The 18,453-nt window shown below is 42.2% G+C and overlaps 1 protein-coding gene across 2 annotated transcripts in view; it reads right to left on the minus strand.

The window, feature by feature from the left end:
* ZFYVE9 (zinc finger FYVE-type containing 9) overlaps positions 1-13,157 on the minus strand; it is a 172,670-nt gene extending 159,513 nt beyond the window's left edge. Inside the window, exon 1 of one of the 2 annotated variants that reach the window (XM_074265932.1) lies at positions 12,889-13,157. The gene's annotated coding sequence lies outside the window, so the exon portion shown is untranslated. The remainder of the gene's footprint in view (positions 1-12,888) is intronic. The other variant, XM_074265934.1, reaches the window with a different exon arrangement.
* Positions 13,158-18,453: the final 5,296 nt, after the last annotated feature.

The following is an 18,453-nucleotide window of genomic DNA, read 5'->3' on the forward strand; positions in this document are numbered from 1 at the left end:
CAGGACTCTAGACAACCATGCAAATGCCAACACACCCCTTGGGGCCTTTTAAACATTCTTTCTCTCAAAGGCTCATTATTCCAACTAAGATGGATCTATGTCATTTTGTTTTTATGGCTCTCATACAAGTTTTCATTTAAATGTGCTTGTAGTATTACAGCCTGGGTTATAAAACTTGAAATAGCCCTGGGTAAATTTTTTCAAATATATATTCTAATCATTTCAGGAAAAAAGTATAGCGATGGAAGAGAGACCACATTCAAGCCCTTCTGTAGGACTCCAGTCTTTTAGGGCTTCAATGCATTTATTCAGAAGGTTCTTCTCTTTATTTCTTCCAGGGGAAACCACTAGTTTCTTGGACTTGCTTGTTCCATTCAGCTCCAGGCTTAGCACCCTGCTTTTGCAGCCTCAGGATCATCCAGTACTTCACATCATTGCAGCATTGTTATCCATGTTATTTAGCTGCCTTCTATGGTTACATTCAGATCTCCTGGGTTGGAATCATGAATTCTTAGAGTTGAAAGGGGCTTTAGAAATTATCTAGTCCAATCCCTTTATTTCACAGATGAGAAAGCTGAAGGTCAGGGAAGTAATCTGATATTTCTCCAGTTAGTACAACCCAAGCCATTTGCCTCAAGACTATATCATAGTTAAAAATCTCCAGTACCTCCCATACTAATCACATACTTTTCTTTAAAAAGGCTTTATAAAAAGTAAATTCATTAAAGGTAAAAGAATATAGTAAGAAGATCATTAATAGATTAAAAGCCTGGAGGAAAAGAAAAGGAAGGGAGGGAAGGAAGGAATAAGAAAGGGAAGAAGCAAATAAGAGACAAAAAGAAGGGGAAGTTAAAATAAGTATTTATAAAGTTCCTACTTTGTGCCAGGCACTGTACTAAGTGCTTTACAAATATAATCTAGTCCTCACAAAAATCTTGGGAGGTGAGTGCTATTATCCCCATTTTAAAGTTGAGGAAATTGAGGCATACAGAAGTTAAATGCCTTGTATTACAGAAACAACTAGTATCTGTTGCAGAATCTGAATGCAAGTCTTCCTGACATCAGGCCCAGAGATCTCTTCACTGAGCCACCAGCCGCTTCTAAGATCCAACCTTAACTTAGTAATTGCAGCTGGCAGATAGCCTCATTCCATGACCATGACCATGACCTTGGAAAAGATGAAGGGACTCCAAATACCTTAATTAAAAGATTTTTCAAGGACATTTCTGTTTCTAATAATCTAGTAGTCAATCTCCTAATTATCACTTTTTTAAATTAAAAAAAAATGTTGAGTGAATCAGCTTTGCTCAAGGGGATTCTACTCACTACTCTTTTGAGGAGAAAAATCCTAGCAGGTAAAATGTAGTTCCTTTACCAATGAAACTTAAGAAAAGATCTTTACAACAAAGAGAAAGGGCTTCTATATTCCATCCTACAATAGGGAAGGTCCCCAAGCCGACTTATGTTTGGGTAACTTCATCTGGAATTATGGAATCCAAGTCTACAAGGGGTCTATTGCTCTAATTACTGCCCAGAGTTTCTACTCATGACCTTCTAATGGTCTTAAAAGGGATCTCAGGCAAGTGAGCCATCCTATAGGTAGCCCATAGTGAATAAAAGAATGTCTAAGTATTTCATTTTAGAAACAGAATGAGTCTGTACAATTTTTTCTCAATTGAGGGAAAGAACTACCATCAGTACTGGTTTTGAACTGTGTCTTTCAAAAGCCTAGCAACCCATTTTTAATACCTAGATGATTGGCTGTCTGGCAAGGAGAAACAATGGCTCCAGTACTATTTTACTCTAGAGGAAAAGGAACAATGCCTAATCTGTGTTCAGCTAGTATTAAAGTCATCAAGGTGTAATAGTGCCCTTTAAAACCTGCTAGACTAGAGGTTTTAGAAATTTCGTTGGCTAAATATGCAACCTGACCCTAACTTTTTAAGAAATGTTTCAACAAAGTTACAGAAAAACTAAACCCAGGGTTTACAATTGCCTTTTGTGAAGAACATTCTTAGAAGGGAAAGTTTTTCTGCCGTGAGTTTAATGTATTTCCCTAAGTTTGCTAGCCTTATTACTAAAGAACAAAAAAAGCTAAATCTGAAGCTTTGACTCTCAAACTGAAGTTTACCATCATCTGGCAAATTTGTGAATTAGTAAAGGTATTAAAAAACCACCTCAAACACTTTAAGAATTTTACCAATTAAAGAAATGAAACCAGAACAAATACACTTCACAATATTTCTAAATTTTTAAGAAATAAAATCTGATGTTTTGTATAACTTCATATATGGTTTTTTAATGGGGGTCAGGAGTGGGAATAAGGAAGAGAATCTGGAACCCAAAAGTTTAAAAAATGTTTTTAAAAAATTGTTTTACATATTTAACATGTATTGGTCAACCTGCCATCTGGGGGAAGGGGTGGGGGGAAGGAGGGGGAAAATTAAAACAAAAAGTGTTGCAATTGTCAATGCTGGAAAATTACCTATGCATAAAATTTTTGTAAAAAATAATTAAATAAATTAATTAATTTTAAAAACCTGTTTTAGATATAACTGGGGAAAATATTAAATAAGTAGATATGATTAAAGAAAAAAATCTGAATGTAGAGTTGCAACCCCAAACCAACATATCCATTGATAGGAGAAAAGAAATTAGGAATTAGAATTCTCCTAATTTTCATTATTTATTTATTTATTATGAAAATTATAAGAAAGTGAATTATGGGGGGAGGGGAAGAGTATTTCAGGTCTGAAAATGCCCCCAAAAGAGCTGTTTTCAAATTAAAATGAATTTTAAATGGTCATGGTGAAGGGAGCCAGGCCTGCTTTTTAGCTCCCTTTACAACATCCCATCTGCTTGTTACCTCCAGGTCACCCTCCTTGCATTCTCAAGTCCAGCACCTGCTCATCATCTTGCTCTCCTAACTCCTGACTTTTTAATGAGAGGACTATATGTGTGCATGTATGTATCTAGATCCTCCCTCATCTACATCAGGTATGGTCACCAGATGCCATCATTATACACAAGAGTGCTAATTCCCTAATTATCTGACCCTACCCTTCTATTCCTCCACCTTTATATATGCTTTACTTCTCCTTCACCTCTGCTTCACCTTCATCAAGACCCTCAATCCCTTCTAACTCACACACACACACACACACACACACACACACACACACCTCTGAAGTGCCTCTCCTGGCTTTCCTCCCACCTGTCTAACCACTCCATCTCAGCTTTCTTTGCTGGCTCAACCCCCACAAACTGCACTTAGAGAGGCCATCACAAAGATTCACAAAAACAAGGTTGAGAACATTAGCAAAATTATTTAATAATAACAATACAGATGTGGATGCCTAATCTGGTACCTGCTAACTATGAGACTTTGGGTAAATCATTTAACCTTTCTATGATAATATTTAAATATTAAATTTAAAATAAAAAATGTAGAGCTAGAAGGAACTCTAAAAGGGAATAGATTATTATAGTTAATATATGTTAGGGGGAAAGGAGAGATACAAATATATAGTAAGTTCTGAGATATCTCAAATTATACTGCTGCTACTTTTTCCACTTATAGTAATTTTCCACCATCCCTTGTTATGGTGCAGAAGTGATCGTGAGGTCTTAAAAGTTGTGCAGTCTATAGCAGGATCTATTAGGCTGCAAAGTTGTGAATCTGGACCTGGCCATAGACCCTGGTTGTTGTTAAAGGCCCAGCCTAGCTGCAGAGAGCACAGAATGACTCCTCTTCCAGCACTCCCTAGTTGTCTGACACTGAGCAAGCCACTTAACTCTGTTTGCCTAGGTTTCCCCAACTGTAAAATTATCTGGAAAAAGGAAACGGAAAACCATTCCAGTATCTTTGCCAAGAAAACCTCAAATAATGTCACAAAGCTTCAGATACAACTGAACAATCACAACAGGCTGTTATATTCAGAAAAGTTCATCACCTGTTTGATTACAGACTAATGAACTGTTTGGCTCTGCCACTTTTTCTGGGGTTGGTAAGGAAACTACAGACTCTTGAATAATAACTCCTCATATATCTATAGCACTTTAAGGTTCAGAAAGTTCTTTCTTTACCACTAACCTCTGAGGTATAGTACATGTATTATGCTCATTTTACAGATTAGGATATCAAGAAATCAAGGAAAAGGAAAAGGATAAATCTAATTAAGATCTTTTAGAACAGAGCTGGGACCCTCACACAAATTTTCTGACTTCAAGTCCAGTGTTCCTTCCATCAATCAACAAGCATTTATGAAGCATTTAAAACCACCTTACTACTACAACCACCACCACCACTCCTATAGCAAAATTACAGAAAAACTAGATTTAAGATCTAGACAGAGTACTACTACTTCTATCACTACCAGTATTACTAACATTTGTATGATGCTTTATGGTTTACAAAACATTTCACAATGATTATCTCATATGACCCTCACAATGATCCCAGAAGATAGGGGCGAGTATTATCATTTCCTTTTCACAGATGAGGAAACAAGCTGAAAGGTTAAGAGATGTGCCTAGGATCACACAGCTTGTAAGCATCTGAAACGGGATTTGAATGCAGGTTTTCCTGACTCCAAGGCCAATATACTCTTCTCTAGCTGACTCTTAAGTGTCAGATATATAGGCTACAAATACAGTAACTAAAACTATCCCTTCTAGAGGTAAGTTTATTTTCTAATAGTGGCAACAAATACAGACAACCACATATAAAGCTTCGTAGCTTTATAGTAGTTTGAGAGAATATATATAGAAGATAGTGCTTGACCTACATCTTAATAGTAACAAGAGACTCTTTAGAAGGAAAGAAAGCATATTCTGGGGTAGCCAGTGCAAAGACATAGTGACAGAACATGGAATGGCAGGTGTGAGCAACGAGATCGGATTGCTGGACACCAAATGAAGGAGGAATAATGTCCACTAAGGCTGGAAGGGCCAGGTTGTCAAGAGCTTTAAAAGCTATAAAGAGATATAGACAGAAGCAAATTAATAGAGCATGAAGAAATCACCTGGATAAGAGAAGAGTTTAGAACTAAACAAAATAGAGTCACAAGAAGTAAAATGACTAATACTTGAACATATACAATTAAAGTTTTTGCACAAATAAAATCAATGTAAATAAAATTAGAAGAAAAGCAGAATGTGTGGGGGAGAGCTTTACAACAAAATCCTCTAATAAAAGTCTCATTTATAAAATAAATATATGGAACTGAGTCAAATTTATTAAAAAAAAAAAAAAAAAAAGCTCTTTCCTAATTGATAAATGATCAAAGAATATGAACAGGCAATGTTTAAAGGAAGAAATCAAAGCTATCAATAGCCACATGAAAAAGTGTTGAGTCACTAATGATTAGAGAAATCCAAATTAAAACAACTCTAAAGTACCATCTCACATTTATCAGATTAGCTAAAATAATAAAAGTAGATAAAATGATAAAATGCTGGAGATGTGAGAAACACTACACTAATATATTGATGGTGGAGCTGTGAATAAGTTCAACCATTCTGGAAAGAAATTTTGAACTATATCCAAAAAGTTATTAAACTATAATACATAGTGATACCATTACTATACCAAGATCAAAAAAAAGAGGAGAAAAACCTATATATACAAAAATATTATTATGGTAGCAAAGAATTGGTAACAGAGGGGATCTTCATAAACTGAAGATTGGCTGAACAAATTATGACAATATGAATGTGATATATTATTGCGCTATAAGAAATGATGAAGAGGATGTTTCAGAAAAACCTGGCAGGAAAACAAAGTTCACAGTAACAGAAATATTATAAAAATAATCAATTGTGAAAGATTTATATTTATTTATATATTTATAGATATTTAATTACTCTGATCAATACAATCACCCACCACAATTCTCAAGGACTCATGAAGTAAAATATCATCCATTTCCAAATAAAGAACTGATGGATTGAAGGGCAGCTAGATGGCATGGTGAATAGAGCATTAGTCCTGAAGTAAAGAGGACCTGAGTTCAAATCTGATCTCAGACACTTAACACTTCCTGGCTGTGTGACCCTGGGCAAGTCACTTAACCCCAATTGCCTCAGCAAAAAAGAAGGAAGGAAGGAAGGAAGGAAGGAAGGAAGGAAGGAAGGAAGGAAGGAAGGAAGGAAGGAAGGAAGGAAGGAAGGAAGGAAGGAAGGAAGGAAGGAAGGAAGGAAGGAAGGAAGGAAGGAAGGAAGAGAGAGAGAGAGAGAGAGAGAGAGAGAGAGAGAGAGAGAGAGAGAGAGAGAGAGAGAGAGAGAGAGAGAGAGAAAGAAAGAAAGAAAGAAAGAAAGAAAGAAAGAAAGAAAGAAAGAAAGAAAGAAAGAAAGAAAGAAAGAAAGAAAGAGAGAGAGAGAGAGAGAGAGAGAGAAAGAAAGAGAGAAAGAAAGAAAGAGAAAGAAAGGAAGGAAGGAAAAAGGAAGGAAGGAAGGAAGGAAGGAAGGAAGGAAGGAAGGAAGGAAGGAAGGAAGGAAGGAAGGAAGGAAGGAAGGAAGGAAGGAAGGAAGGAAGGAAGGAAGGAAGGAAGGAAGGAAGGAAGGAAGGAAGGAAGGAAGGAAGGAAGGAAGAAAGGAAGGAAGAAGGAAGGAAGGAAGGAAGGAAGAAAGGAAGGAAGAAGGAAGGAAGGAAGGAAGGAAGGAAGGAAGGAAGGAAGGAAGGAAGGAAGGAAGGAAGGAAGGAAGGAAGAGGGGAAGAAGGAACTGATGGATTCAAGAGCACAAAGAGAAGTATATTTTCTTCTATTTCTCAACTTTTCTTGCTAATGTGGCTAATTCTGGCTAATATGGAAATTTGTTTTGGATATCTATACATATTTGTAACGGGTTTTATTTCATGTGTCTTCTCAATGAGTACTGGAGGGGAGAGCAAGGAAGAGAAATAATTTGGCACTAAAAACAAAATTGAATTACATGGATAGATAAATGACCTATAAAGAAAGAATTTTCTACTTTATTCTAGAGGTAACAAGAAGCTATTAGAACTGCATTTAAGTAAAATCACTTTGGCAGCCATGTATTGGATAGATTGGAGTGGTTAAGTGAAAGGGAACTTGAAAATAGGAACTCCTGGAGTGGAGAGAAGTTTGATGTGAGAGATGTGGTGAAATTAGAAATGACAAGATCTGAAAACTGGTTGGATACATGAAGTGAGGGAGAATAAGAAGTCTAGGATGAGACCAAAGTTAGCTAAGAACTTGGGAGAGTGGGAGGATGGTAGCCCCTTAGACAAAAAACATCTTAATTTGTGTTTTGCTTGCTGGCAGTTTCACTATTAAACGAGAAAATTTGGAATGGGGGAGGGGGGGGATTAGACAGGGAAATATTCCTGGGAAATAAGGTTTAAAATGTCCACTAGGCAGTTGGTTTATAAGGGGCAGAAGCTCAGAGAAATATTGAGATTAGATATATACATCTGACCACTACACAACCTCTCAGCTGGGTTAAGATGACAGGAAAAGATAATGACGAATGTTGGAGGGAATATGGGAAAAACTGGGGCACTAGTACATTGTTTGGTGGAAACTATGAACATATCCAACCATTCTGGAGAGCAATCTGGAAACTAGGCTGAAAAAGTCAGACCCTTTGACCCAGGAGTGTTTTCTACTGGAGATCTTAAAGGAGGAAAAGGGGCCCACATGTGCAAAGATGTTTGTGGCAGCCCATTTTGTAGTGGCAAGAAACTGGAAACTGAGTGAATGTCCATCAGTTAGAGAATGGCTGAACAAGTGAATGGTAAATGAATGTTATGGAATATTATTGTTCTGTAAAAAATGGTCAGCAGGATGATTTTCAGAAAGGCCCTGGAGAGACTTAGATGAACTGATGCTGAGGGAAGTGAGCAGAAACACAGAGATCATTTCATTATACATGGCAGCAACAAGACTGTAAGATGATCAATTCTGATGGACGTAGCTCTCTTCAAACAATGAGATGATTCCAATGATCTTGGGATGAAGAGAGCCATCTGCACCCAGAGAAAGGACTGTGGGAATTGAGGGTAGGTCGCAACATAGCATTTTTCACTCTTTTTGTTGTTGTTTGCTTAAATTTTATTTTCTTTCTCATTTTTTTTCTCTTTTTGATCTGATCTTTCTTGTGTAGCAAGATAATTATATAAATACATTTACCTATATTGGATATATATATATATATATATATATATATATATATATATATATATATATACATATATATATATATATATACATATATGTATATATATATATATATATTTTTTTTTTTTTTTTACCATATTTAACATATATTGGGATTTACTTGCCATCTAGGAGAGGGAGCAAGGGAAGAGGAAGGGAAATTGGAACATAAGGTTTTGCAAGGATCAATGGTGAAAAATTATCTTTGCATATGTTCTGAAAATAAAAAGCTTCAATAAAGTGTACACACACACACACACATACTGAGGGTTATGTACCTAGAGGTGAAACAGTTTCAAGCCATGGGTGTGGAGGAGGCCTTCCAAAAAAAAGGCAAAGAGAAGTAGACTGAGAATAGAAACTGTGGGGGAACATCCATCGTATCCTTCTGACCTTTCAAGTGTCTACTTGAGTCCCTTCAGGACTTTCAAGTATTACTAACAAACTGTCCCTAATATTCTCTCTATAGAAATATCAGGGCTTGAAATGGACCAAAAATGTAACTAGAGAATCAGTCACAAGCTTCATCAACACAAGGCCCCCTCCTTATTTTTTACACACAAAAAAGTCTTGTTCAAGATATTTTTGATATTCCCTCATTAATTCATATTTGTTGAATACTCACAAGGTACAAATGGATAAATAAATCCTGCTATTTGGTACTTGTGTGACCTCAGGCAAGTCATGTGATTTTTCTGCATGTTAATTTTTAAGTTCCACTAACATTTTGATCATTACTTAATTTTAGCATTCCCTCTTGCTTCATATTTTATGGGACAGTATTCTTTTTCATGTTGATCAGGAATAAGCTGGAGCTGTATGAACAATATAATGGCTCTCAAAGTTCTTGCCAGAAACTCAAAGGAGGTAAAACAATGAATAAAATTTTTCCATTTACAAACTAAGCCTGACTTAAAAATATCAGGGCTCAAGGGATTGACTTACAAGTGAAAACGCCAGCAAGCAAACACATTTACCCTACATTTAACCAAGCTGATGAATTTTCAGTATACACCTAAAATGTGAGCTACTATGGAAAAATATTCTTGCAAATCAGAAATTCACAAAGGGATAAGTTCTTGCTTTAAGTTAATTTTTCTGGCCACCTAACAAGATTCTATTCTGGGTATCTTGTCACTACATGTAAACAGACCAAAAACAAAAACTAAGTACTGAGCTACTTCCATCCAACCATCACCTGCAATTAAGATTGTCAATTCTTATCTACAAAGAATTTTGCTCCATAACATAGCTTAACTAACACTATATATAACCAACTGCCTAGTGGGACATTTTTAAAACCTTATTCAAAAAGATCAATGTGAAAATTCTCTAAAAGTATGCTTCTATGTTATAAGTTCTATTTTATTTCTAAATAAAAGAGGAATGGGAAAATGCTTGTAAGGAGAAGTTATGATTTTTCAAGTCAGAGGGCACAGAACTTTGAAGCCCATCTACACTCCCCTCACTTTACAGTTAAGAAATCAAATGTCAGAAGTAAAGGAAATTGCCCATGGTTTACAAATTGGTCAGGGAAGCAGGAATAGCTTTGCATCTCCTGATTCTAAATTCTAACCTCTTTCCACTACGTACCATATTGGCTCTCCATCCAAAAAGTCTTAGCAGAGTGTCAGGTGCCTTGAAACAAGGTCATTCTCCAAGAAAGAAGTTTTACAGAACTAGGATGTAGGAACCAAAAGGCAAACTAACTTCATTTCATCTTCCCCCCCTCCTCTCCCATATCCTTCCCATTAAAAAGAACAGTTACTACTGAAAAACCTTAGGAAATTAAGTATACAAGTTTGGGGACTGTAAAGGAGGAAACCTTTCGATATCCTTGGTGCTTCACAAAAACTTTGATGAAAATAAACCATTTTCAACAGGACTGGCCCCCTCCCAAAACAGTGACTTCCATTTATTCTGCTTTTTCAAAAGATTTTTTTATTTTAAATGGTCACCTTGCAGTTGTAAAACTCACTTCTTACAAAGCAACACTGACAGATTGATAAAATACGGATGGAAACAAAAAAAATTTACATAGCTTAATGAAAAATTTTTATTAATTTTTTCAGTCTTCACTTGACCTATGACTTATAATTAGGAAAACAAATATATTGTCACCTAAGAGATATTTTGAATATAGAATTATTTGTATCTGGTTAACTAGTTAACTAAGATTTACTGTAGTGTTGTCAGAGCAAATAAAAAAAAAAAAATGCCATCTTTTTTTAGTTTTTGTTTACATTTGGGCTGACCCCTTTATTTTCCCAAATGAAGAAAACTAAGGCCCAAAGCAGTCAAGAGACTCCCTTGCGGTTTGGACCGCAAGCAAAAAAACAAGGTTTAGATTTTGAAACCTGGGGACCCCAAACCCTTCAATGGGGCAAGAGATCCTGAGCCCACAATCCCCGACAAGCACAGGACACAGCAGCGAAGGGCCAGCCCCAGCCAAGAGACAACAGTGTAGACAGAATGTACAGATGCTGGCATTTCTTAGGCTGGGGCCTTCTGTGGGTCATCAAAGGAAGATGGCTAATGTTTTGTTTAGGTTTTTTTTTTTTTCCAAGGGTTCAGTGGTATCAAGAAAATCTTTTTTTTTTTAATTAATTAGTTTTTATTTACCAGATTTATGCATGGGTAATTTTACAGCATTGACAATTGCCAAGCCTTTTGTTCCAATTTTTCCCCTCCTCCCCCCCCCCCATGGCAGATTGACCAATACAAGTTTAAATATGTTAAAGTATAAATTAAATACAATATATGTATATATGGTACCAAGAACATTTTACCTCAGGTGCGCCACTGCTCCCTACTTCATAAAGGGGCCTTTCCAAGAGCCCAAATGGGTCTGGGTCTTATAGACAAGAGCTCCCACTACACAAGCTCAGCTGGCCAAGATGCTCAATCCTCTGTGCCCACCTTGCCCAATGCTCACCTCAGGGAGTCCCCCTGCCTTAGACAGCTTGTACATCAGGCTGCAGAGGCAGCAAGGTGTCAAAAAATGCCCTGAATGCCAGGCCTGGAGTCAGGAAGCCTTGAGTTCAAGTCTGGGCACAGAGGACTTCGCAGCTGGGTGACCTTGGGTAAGTCATTTTCACCCTGTATGCCTCAGTTTCTTCATCTGTCAAATAAGCTGAAGAAGGAATAGTCCACCACTGCAGTGTCTCTGACAAGAAAAACCCCAATGTGGTTTACCAAGAGTCAAATTCCACTGAAGAGCATCTAAATTTATGTAAAAACAAGACTAAAAACAGACTGGATTGCCTTCAAGAAACTGCAAAGCTCTTTTCGTGACCTAAGTTGTCCCAGAACAAAGACCCATCTCTTCAATACCAATATTTTTACTGGGAATATAAAGTTGAACTAATTAAATAACAGAATCAATAAAGTGGATTTTACCTAAAAGTATTCTATTAAACCACAAATAAGGCCAAACTAGTTTCTGAAGCGCAAATCCTGAAAGTAGCGTCCCCTGCAGCCACCGTTTTGTAAATGAAGGTTGAAAAACTCGGAACTCCAAGATGTTTTGCCTAGTAAACAGCAGGTCAAGGTGAAGAGAAGGCAAGGTATATTCGTATTTTTGCAAGAACATCTGGAAATCAAAACCGTAATCAGGAACCTCCTTTTTTCCTCTAACAGGCAGGCAGGGAAATTCACTTCTAAAAAATTAAAATCTCTGTGCTTTCCATCTGGGACCTGTTCTGTGGCTAGGGATAAGAAGCCATCCCTGGGCGGGCCCATCCAGCCTCCGGCCCTCCTGGCTGTGACATTTGGAAACGGAACTGAGAGCCTAATGAAGGTCCTGCCTCTTGCTTCAGGAGACCCCTTCCCAGCCTCCCCCCTTTTTATCAGAAACTGCTCCGAGACTGGAAAACACTCCGGTAAGTGGGGTCGGGGGGTCCGGAAGGCCCTCTAGGCCCTTGAGGCGCATCCTGGCAGGAGGCAGGGGGACCAGGCACCTTCGGCAGCGCTTGCCCCGAGTGGCCCTGGGGAATGCGGGGTGCCCCAGCACCAGTTGCTGTCCGGGGCACCCCCTCCCCCGAGCAGAGGACTGAGAGCGGGGGAAGCCAGGGCTGCAGGTCCAGGAGGTTGCAGCCAGGGCCCCGAACTGCACCCGGCGAGGCCGCCCTCCGAGCCGGCCCCAGCGTGCCCGGGGATTTCTCCAGGGGGGCATCATATGTGCCCGGAGCGCGCACACGCAAACACACACACACACACACACACACACACACACACACACACACACACACACACACACACACACACACTCTGAGTCTTCGGAGCCGGGCTCCCTCCGGGACGCCCCATGCGGGGGCCTGGGAGTCCCAGAAGCGGCCCCTCGCCGCGGGGGCTGCGGGTCCTAGAATGCGTACATGCGTGCGTACGTGTGTGCTGCGTGCCCGCATGTGCCGCGTACATGTGTGGGGGTGGGGGACCGTGCACATATGCGTAGGCTGGGCTCGCGCAGAGAAGACCGGGGCGCCGGGTTCCGCGCGTGTGCGGGGCATTGTGTGTCCGTGGGCGAGGGCGCTGCGGGGGCTGCGGGCTCCCAGGCACCGCCACTTCCCCCAAGCGCCCCAGCCTCAATGCGGATCCCCCCATCTCCCCGAGACCTCTGCTGGCGTGCGCAAGGTGCGGGGAGCGGGCCGCGCGTCCCCGAGACATCCCCCCACTCCCCCGGGCCGGGCCGCGCCGCGCGCGCACTTACCGCGGGCCGCCGCCGCCGCCGCCGCCGCCGCCGCCGCCCGGGTCCGCATGGCCGGGGCCCCCGCGTCGCGGCCGCCTGGGGAGGGCACAGCCCCCGCTCCCCGCCGCCGCCTCTGCTGCCACTGCCACCCCCGCGCCGCCCGCTCTGCATCGGGCTCCGGCCCCGCCCGGCCCTGGCTCCGGCTCCGGGGCCCGGCCCCGAGGGTGGGGACTCCGGCACCGAGGAGGGAGCGCAGTCCCCGGCTGCGGTTACCGCTGCTGCTGCCGCCGCCGCCGCCGCCCGCCGCCTTGCTGCTCGGCCGTCCTCTTCGGCCGTCCTCCCGCTCTCCGCTCCGGGTGCCGGTCCTGGTCCTCCGGCAGCCGCGGCCGCCCCGCCCCGCAGCGCCCCCTGGCCGGGGCTCGGGCTACGGCGCCCGGACTGACTGCGGCGGCCGCCGACGGGGGCGGGGCGGCCGCGGGAGGAGGGAGGAGGAGGGAGGAGGAAAGAAAAGAGGGGAGGTGGAAGAGCCCGAGCCCCGGCCGGCCCGTTCGCCCGCCCCTGCCGTACGACTCCTAGGTTTAGCACAGTGGCCACTGCAGCAGCCTCCTGTAGCCACTGTCAACTCCGCGGGTCCGCACGAGCGTGATTTAGAGCGCGGGCCCGATGCCCAGCACCGACCACTCGAGGGGATGGGGCGGGAAGCCGGCTTCTAACCCTGCCGTCCCTGACAGACAAGACAAAGGCCCGAGCAGGGGCACGAGGTGGGAACCCAAGCTGAGGGGGTCGGGCGCGAGAAGGGGGGCACGAGGCAGCCTCTTAGACCTTTCTCGTGGGGAGAAAAGGGGCACGAGGCAGGCTCCTAGCTCCGCCCCCAGGGAGATAGAGGCGCGAGAAGGGGGGCACGAGGCAGCCTCTTAGACCTTTCTCGTGGGGAGAAAAGGGGCACGAGGCAGGCTCCTAGCTCCGCCCCCAGGGAGATAGAGGCGCGAGAAGAGGGGCACGAGGCAGCCTCTTAGACCTTTCTCGTGGGGAGAGAAGGGGCACGAGGCAGGCTCCTAGCTCCGCCCCCAGGGAGATAGAGGCGGGAGAAGAGGGGCATGAATAGCCCAGCATCAGCCCTGAAGGCAATCTGGGCCTGCTCCTAAGGAGCTTGGGGAGAGGATGAGGCTTTTCAGCTCCTTCTGGGGCAGCTTTACTCCTCCACCACAGAACGAGGAAGCCCCCTCCTAGGCACTGATAATACAAGACCAAACTGCCATTGTCCCTACCCTCCAGAAGCTTCCATTTCTTCTAGATGGAAACCTTCACACACTCCTATAAAAAGACACTATAATCAGGCTCAGTGACATACATGCAAATGTAGTCAAGGAGAGATAATGCCCCAGCACTTGGAATGGGGGGCAGGAAGGGAGAAGTGCTAGGTAGGGAAAGGCCATGGGGAGGAGGAGCAGGAGGAGCTAGAGATTCTCTATTTTAAAAAATAAGTTTTTGCTGATAGCTTCTGTTTTTACATCACCTTAGCCTTTCCCCTTTCCCCTCCCACGTGAGGCACCACTGATCAATACATTGAAAAAGCCCTAAAACATGTGCAATGTATAAGCCTATGGATCCCTCCCCCTCTGTGAAGAGAATGGTCCGGAGTATCTTCTACCTTTTCATTAGAGTCTGGAAGCTGAGACTCCAAGAAGGAACTGAGGTGGGAGACATTCGGTGATTTACCCAAGCTACTAAGTGCTGGATCCAGGATTCAAGTCTTCAGCAAATATCGAGATGCTCATTGTGTGCTAAGCACTGAACTAAGTATGCTGAGGAGAGACAGGAGCTTCAATGCTCTATTCTGTAGAGTAAGACTGGCAAAGCACCCTCTAGACTTTTCCCTTCAGCTCCACAACTCCATGGATTAGGCCGTACCACTGTTACTGTCCCCATTTTAGAGATGCGCACACAGGCTCATCTGAAGGGCTTTCCCGTGGTTGGATAGCTAGTGTCAGAGGTGAGGAAAAAAAATAAAAGTCTGATCTTCAGTACACCAAAGCGGACACTGTCGCCACTACACATGAGTCTGCCTCTGCAAAATTGTCTCTTTGGAGACTCAGAACCCCAGGAGGCTGGCACTCCAGCTAATAATGTCGTGCCCACTGAACAGATGAAAAAAACTGCGGGGAAGCGTCTAGCTTGGGATGACACAACTAGTCAAAGTCCAAAGTAGGGCTCCAAGTTACTTTGCCTCTCAAAGATCTATTGTTTAAAAATTTATTGAGAGGAACTTGATGATATATTTTTAAGGAAATAATCTCAATGGACTTCAACATATTAAAAAAATAATAATAACAGGGACTTAGCTTAAAAGGTTGTTCTCAGCATTAAATTATATAGATAGTGAATATGAAGCACTTTGTCATCCCATAAAACAAACAAAACATAAAATTCTTGCCACACCAAGTAGGAGATAAAAAGAGCAACCTTTGAGCTCAATTGCAGAAAGGTCCATTTCTGTTCTGTATAAGGAAAAGCTTCCTAAGAATTAGAGGTATCCTGATGCAAAATGGGGTTCCCTACGTAGTGGATTTCCCCTCCACTAGGCCTCCAGGCCATGGCACAATGACGACTTCTTGTAGACACTGAGGCAGGTGGGCAGAAGTCAGGTATAAGCTGGGCTAGATGAGGGTTGGTACCCATGTGCACTCTTTGAAATTCAAGGGATGGAGATCATAGACTCTATAGTTGGCTAGACATTGGGAAGTATCTCCAGTGTAGCAAAGGAAACTCCTCTTCCTCCTTCAGTTTATCGAATTCTTATTTTCTGGCCGAGGGTTGGACTCGTCCTCACAAACAACAACCACAACTGCTATTGGTATTTCAATGTGGATACAGCATTCTCAAAATCTTCTTGTCTCTATGACCTAATCCCTGAAGAATCCGGATCATGCCTTTAGCTTACCTCTGCAGGTATCCAAGATTGTAAGTCTATTTGCACCAACCAAGGTAGCTACATCAGTCCCCAGTATTCTGGACCTTCACACAAAAATAATTGCCTTGGATTTATTTTAAATGTACTTATCAAAAAGTATACACATTCTCTCCCCGGCTGACATGTTAGCTTTTTAGAGGCAGAATACAAACTCTTGCATGCAAAAGACATGGAAGTAGAAGTGGAAACTCAGCAGCTGATTGGATATGGAGAGGGTGAGGATGTTGTGAAGGAAAAATGAAGACAAGGATGACTCTAAGGTGTCCTCCCTCGGTGATTTCCACTCACTACTCTTGGTTCTTCCTTCTAGGGCCAGAGAAAACACTCTCTCTTCCCCAGTGCTGCAGATCTTTGAAGGCAACTACCACACCCTCCTGAGACTTCCCTTCTTTAGGCTAAACATCCCCAGTTCTTCCCACCATACTTCATTTGACATGTCCTGGAGAACCTTCACTATCCTGATTGCCCTCTTCTGGACACACTCCAGCTGGTCATTACCCTTCCTAAGACATGGCACCCAAAACTTCCTTATGTGGTCTGACTGTGTTCTTCTCAATATAGCCTAAAGTCATCTTGGTTTTGGCTGGGTTTCTGTTGAATCCTAATGAGCTCACAAGTCACTAAGACACTCAGATCCTTTCAGATAAATTATGAGTCACACTTCTTGTAACCCTAGACTTGGAAACTTTGTTTTGGGTTTTTTTTTTTCCCCAGGTCAACTCATTAAGCATTTATTAAACACTATTGTTCATTCATTTCAATCTTGGTGACCCCATCTGGGATTTCCTTGACAAAGAATTACCATTTCCTCCAGCTCATTTTACCAATGAGGAAACTGAGGCAGGCAGGGTTAAGTGACTTGCTTAGGGTCATCCTACTAGTATCTGAGGCTATATTTGAACTTACCCAGCCCTGCACTCTATTGCTTCATCACCTAGCACAAAGCCAGGTATTATGCTGAGGATAGGGAATATAATAAAAAAGTCAAGGAATAGTCTGCATCCCCGTGAAGCTCACAAGTCATATGGGAGAGACAACATGCAAACAACTATGTACCAACAAGATAGATATAGGCTAAATTGGAGATAATCTCAAGGGGAAAGCACTAGTATTAAAGGGGCCTGGGAAAGGCATCCTGAAGAAGGTCTTTGCTAATTTTCATTTTATTAAGTTTGGGCTGGCATGACCAGTATAACCCGACTGGAGAGATTTTGGGGGGCTCTGGACTACATCATCCACTGTGTTCTCTATCCCACTTAGATCTGTGTCATTGGCAACTTTGTAAAGTATACATTTCTCCAACTCAAAGACAAAAATCTTAAGCCAGTTAAAGCCAAGATTTCATCAAAAACTCCTTCCATTAATAGTCATTGGTGGATTCTTTGGTCTAGTCATCCAACTAGTTCCAAATGCATTTAACTATTATTTTCTTTATGTGGCTCACATCTCTCCCCCTTGTCCACAAAAATAACCAGAGAGACATCGTCCGATGCTTGGTTAAAAATCTAGGCCAACAGTGCCTCCAGCACTCTCCCAGTCCAGCAGGCTAGTGACCCTGACAGAAAGAATGAAATTAGTCCAGCATGACCTGGCTTAATAAAGCCATATTGGCTCTTTGTAAGTCACTATTCCTTATATAACCATTTCTTTAACAACATGCTCTAGAAATCAAGCTCATAGGCTGATAGCCACCTCTAATCTCTTCCTTATTTTCAAGACAGAGACATTTGCCACTCTCCCATCTTACTACACATACAAGTATCATTCATCGGGCTGGGTGACTCAAACTCACCAAGGGCAATTGCCTTCCAATTTCCTTTCCTTGGGTATGAACTCCTGGTTAGCCATTCACAGACTTCCCGGGCTCTGGGTGGTTCTCCTGGGCAGAGCTATTTAAGGGCTATTTAGATTTAAGTGACTTGAATTGAAGTTACACTGAGACAGTCACAGCTCAGATACTAACTGGGCCATCAAACAAAGGATGCCCTTCTCACCCTCAATTTCCTCATCTGTAATGAGGATAATAATAGTAGGAGGGTTGTTATGAACATTACATGAAACCATGTGGGGCATGTGCCTTAAGCACTCTTAAAAACACAAGCTGTTATTATTCAATGGAAAACACTGGATTTGGAGGCTGAGGGCCTGGCTTCAACTTCCACAAATCATGAGAATTTGGGAAAGTCACCTTGTTGCTCTGTACCTCTGAGGATGTCCCCTCATGTGTTCAAAGATAGTAACGATAATAGATAGCATTTACATAGCATTTTAAGGTTTACAAAATGCTTAGCAAATGTTATTTCATGTGATCCTCTGTGAAGTAGGTGCTATTATTTTCACCAATGGGGACACTGAACAGGGAGACTTGCAGAGGGCCACACAATAAGGCAGGATTTGAAGTGAGGTCTCCCTGCCTACAACTGGGGCGCTAACCACTGTACCCCTAGCTGTCTCAGAGAGGAGACTTGATAGTCCCTTTCACTCTCACACTGCCATAGCCTGGCATTTCCAAATCAATAAAAGATACTTCCATGTCTTGTATTTTTCCTTCACCAATTCCTGAGGGACACACTGAAAATCATTAGGTTCATTTTACAACTAAAGAAACTGAGCCA

This window comes from Sminthopsis crassicaudata, chromosome 4 (genome assembly GCF_048593235.1).
Source record: "Sminthopsis crassicaudata isolate SCR6 chromosome 4, ASM4859323v1, whole genome shotgun sequence".
In the NCBI taxonomy this organism is placed as follows: domain Eukaryota; kingdom Metazoa; phylum Chordata; class Mammalia; order Dasyuromorphia; family Dasyuridae; genus Sminthopsis; species Sminthopsis crassicaudata.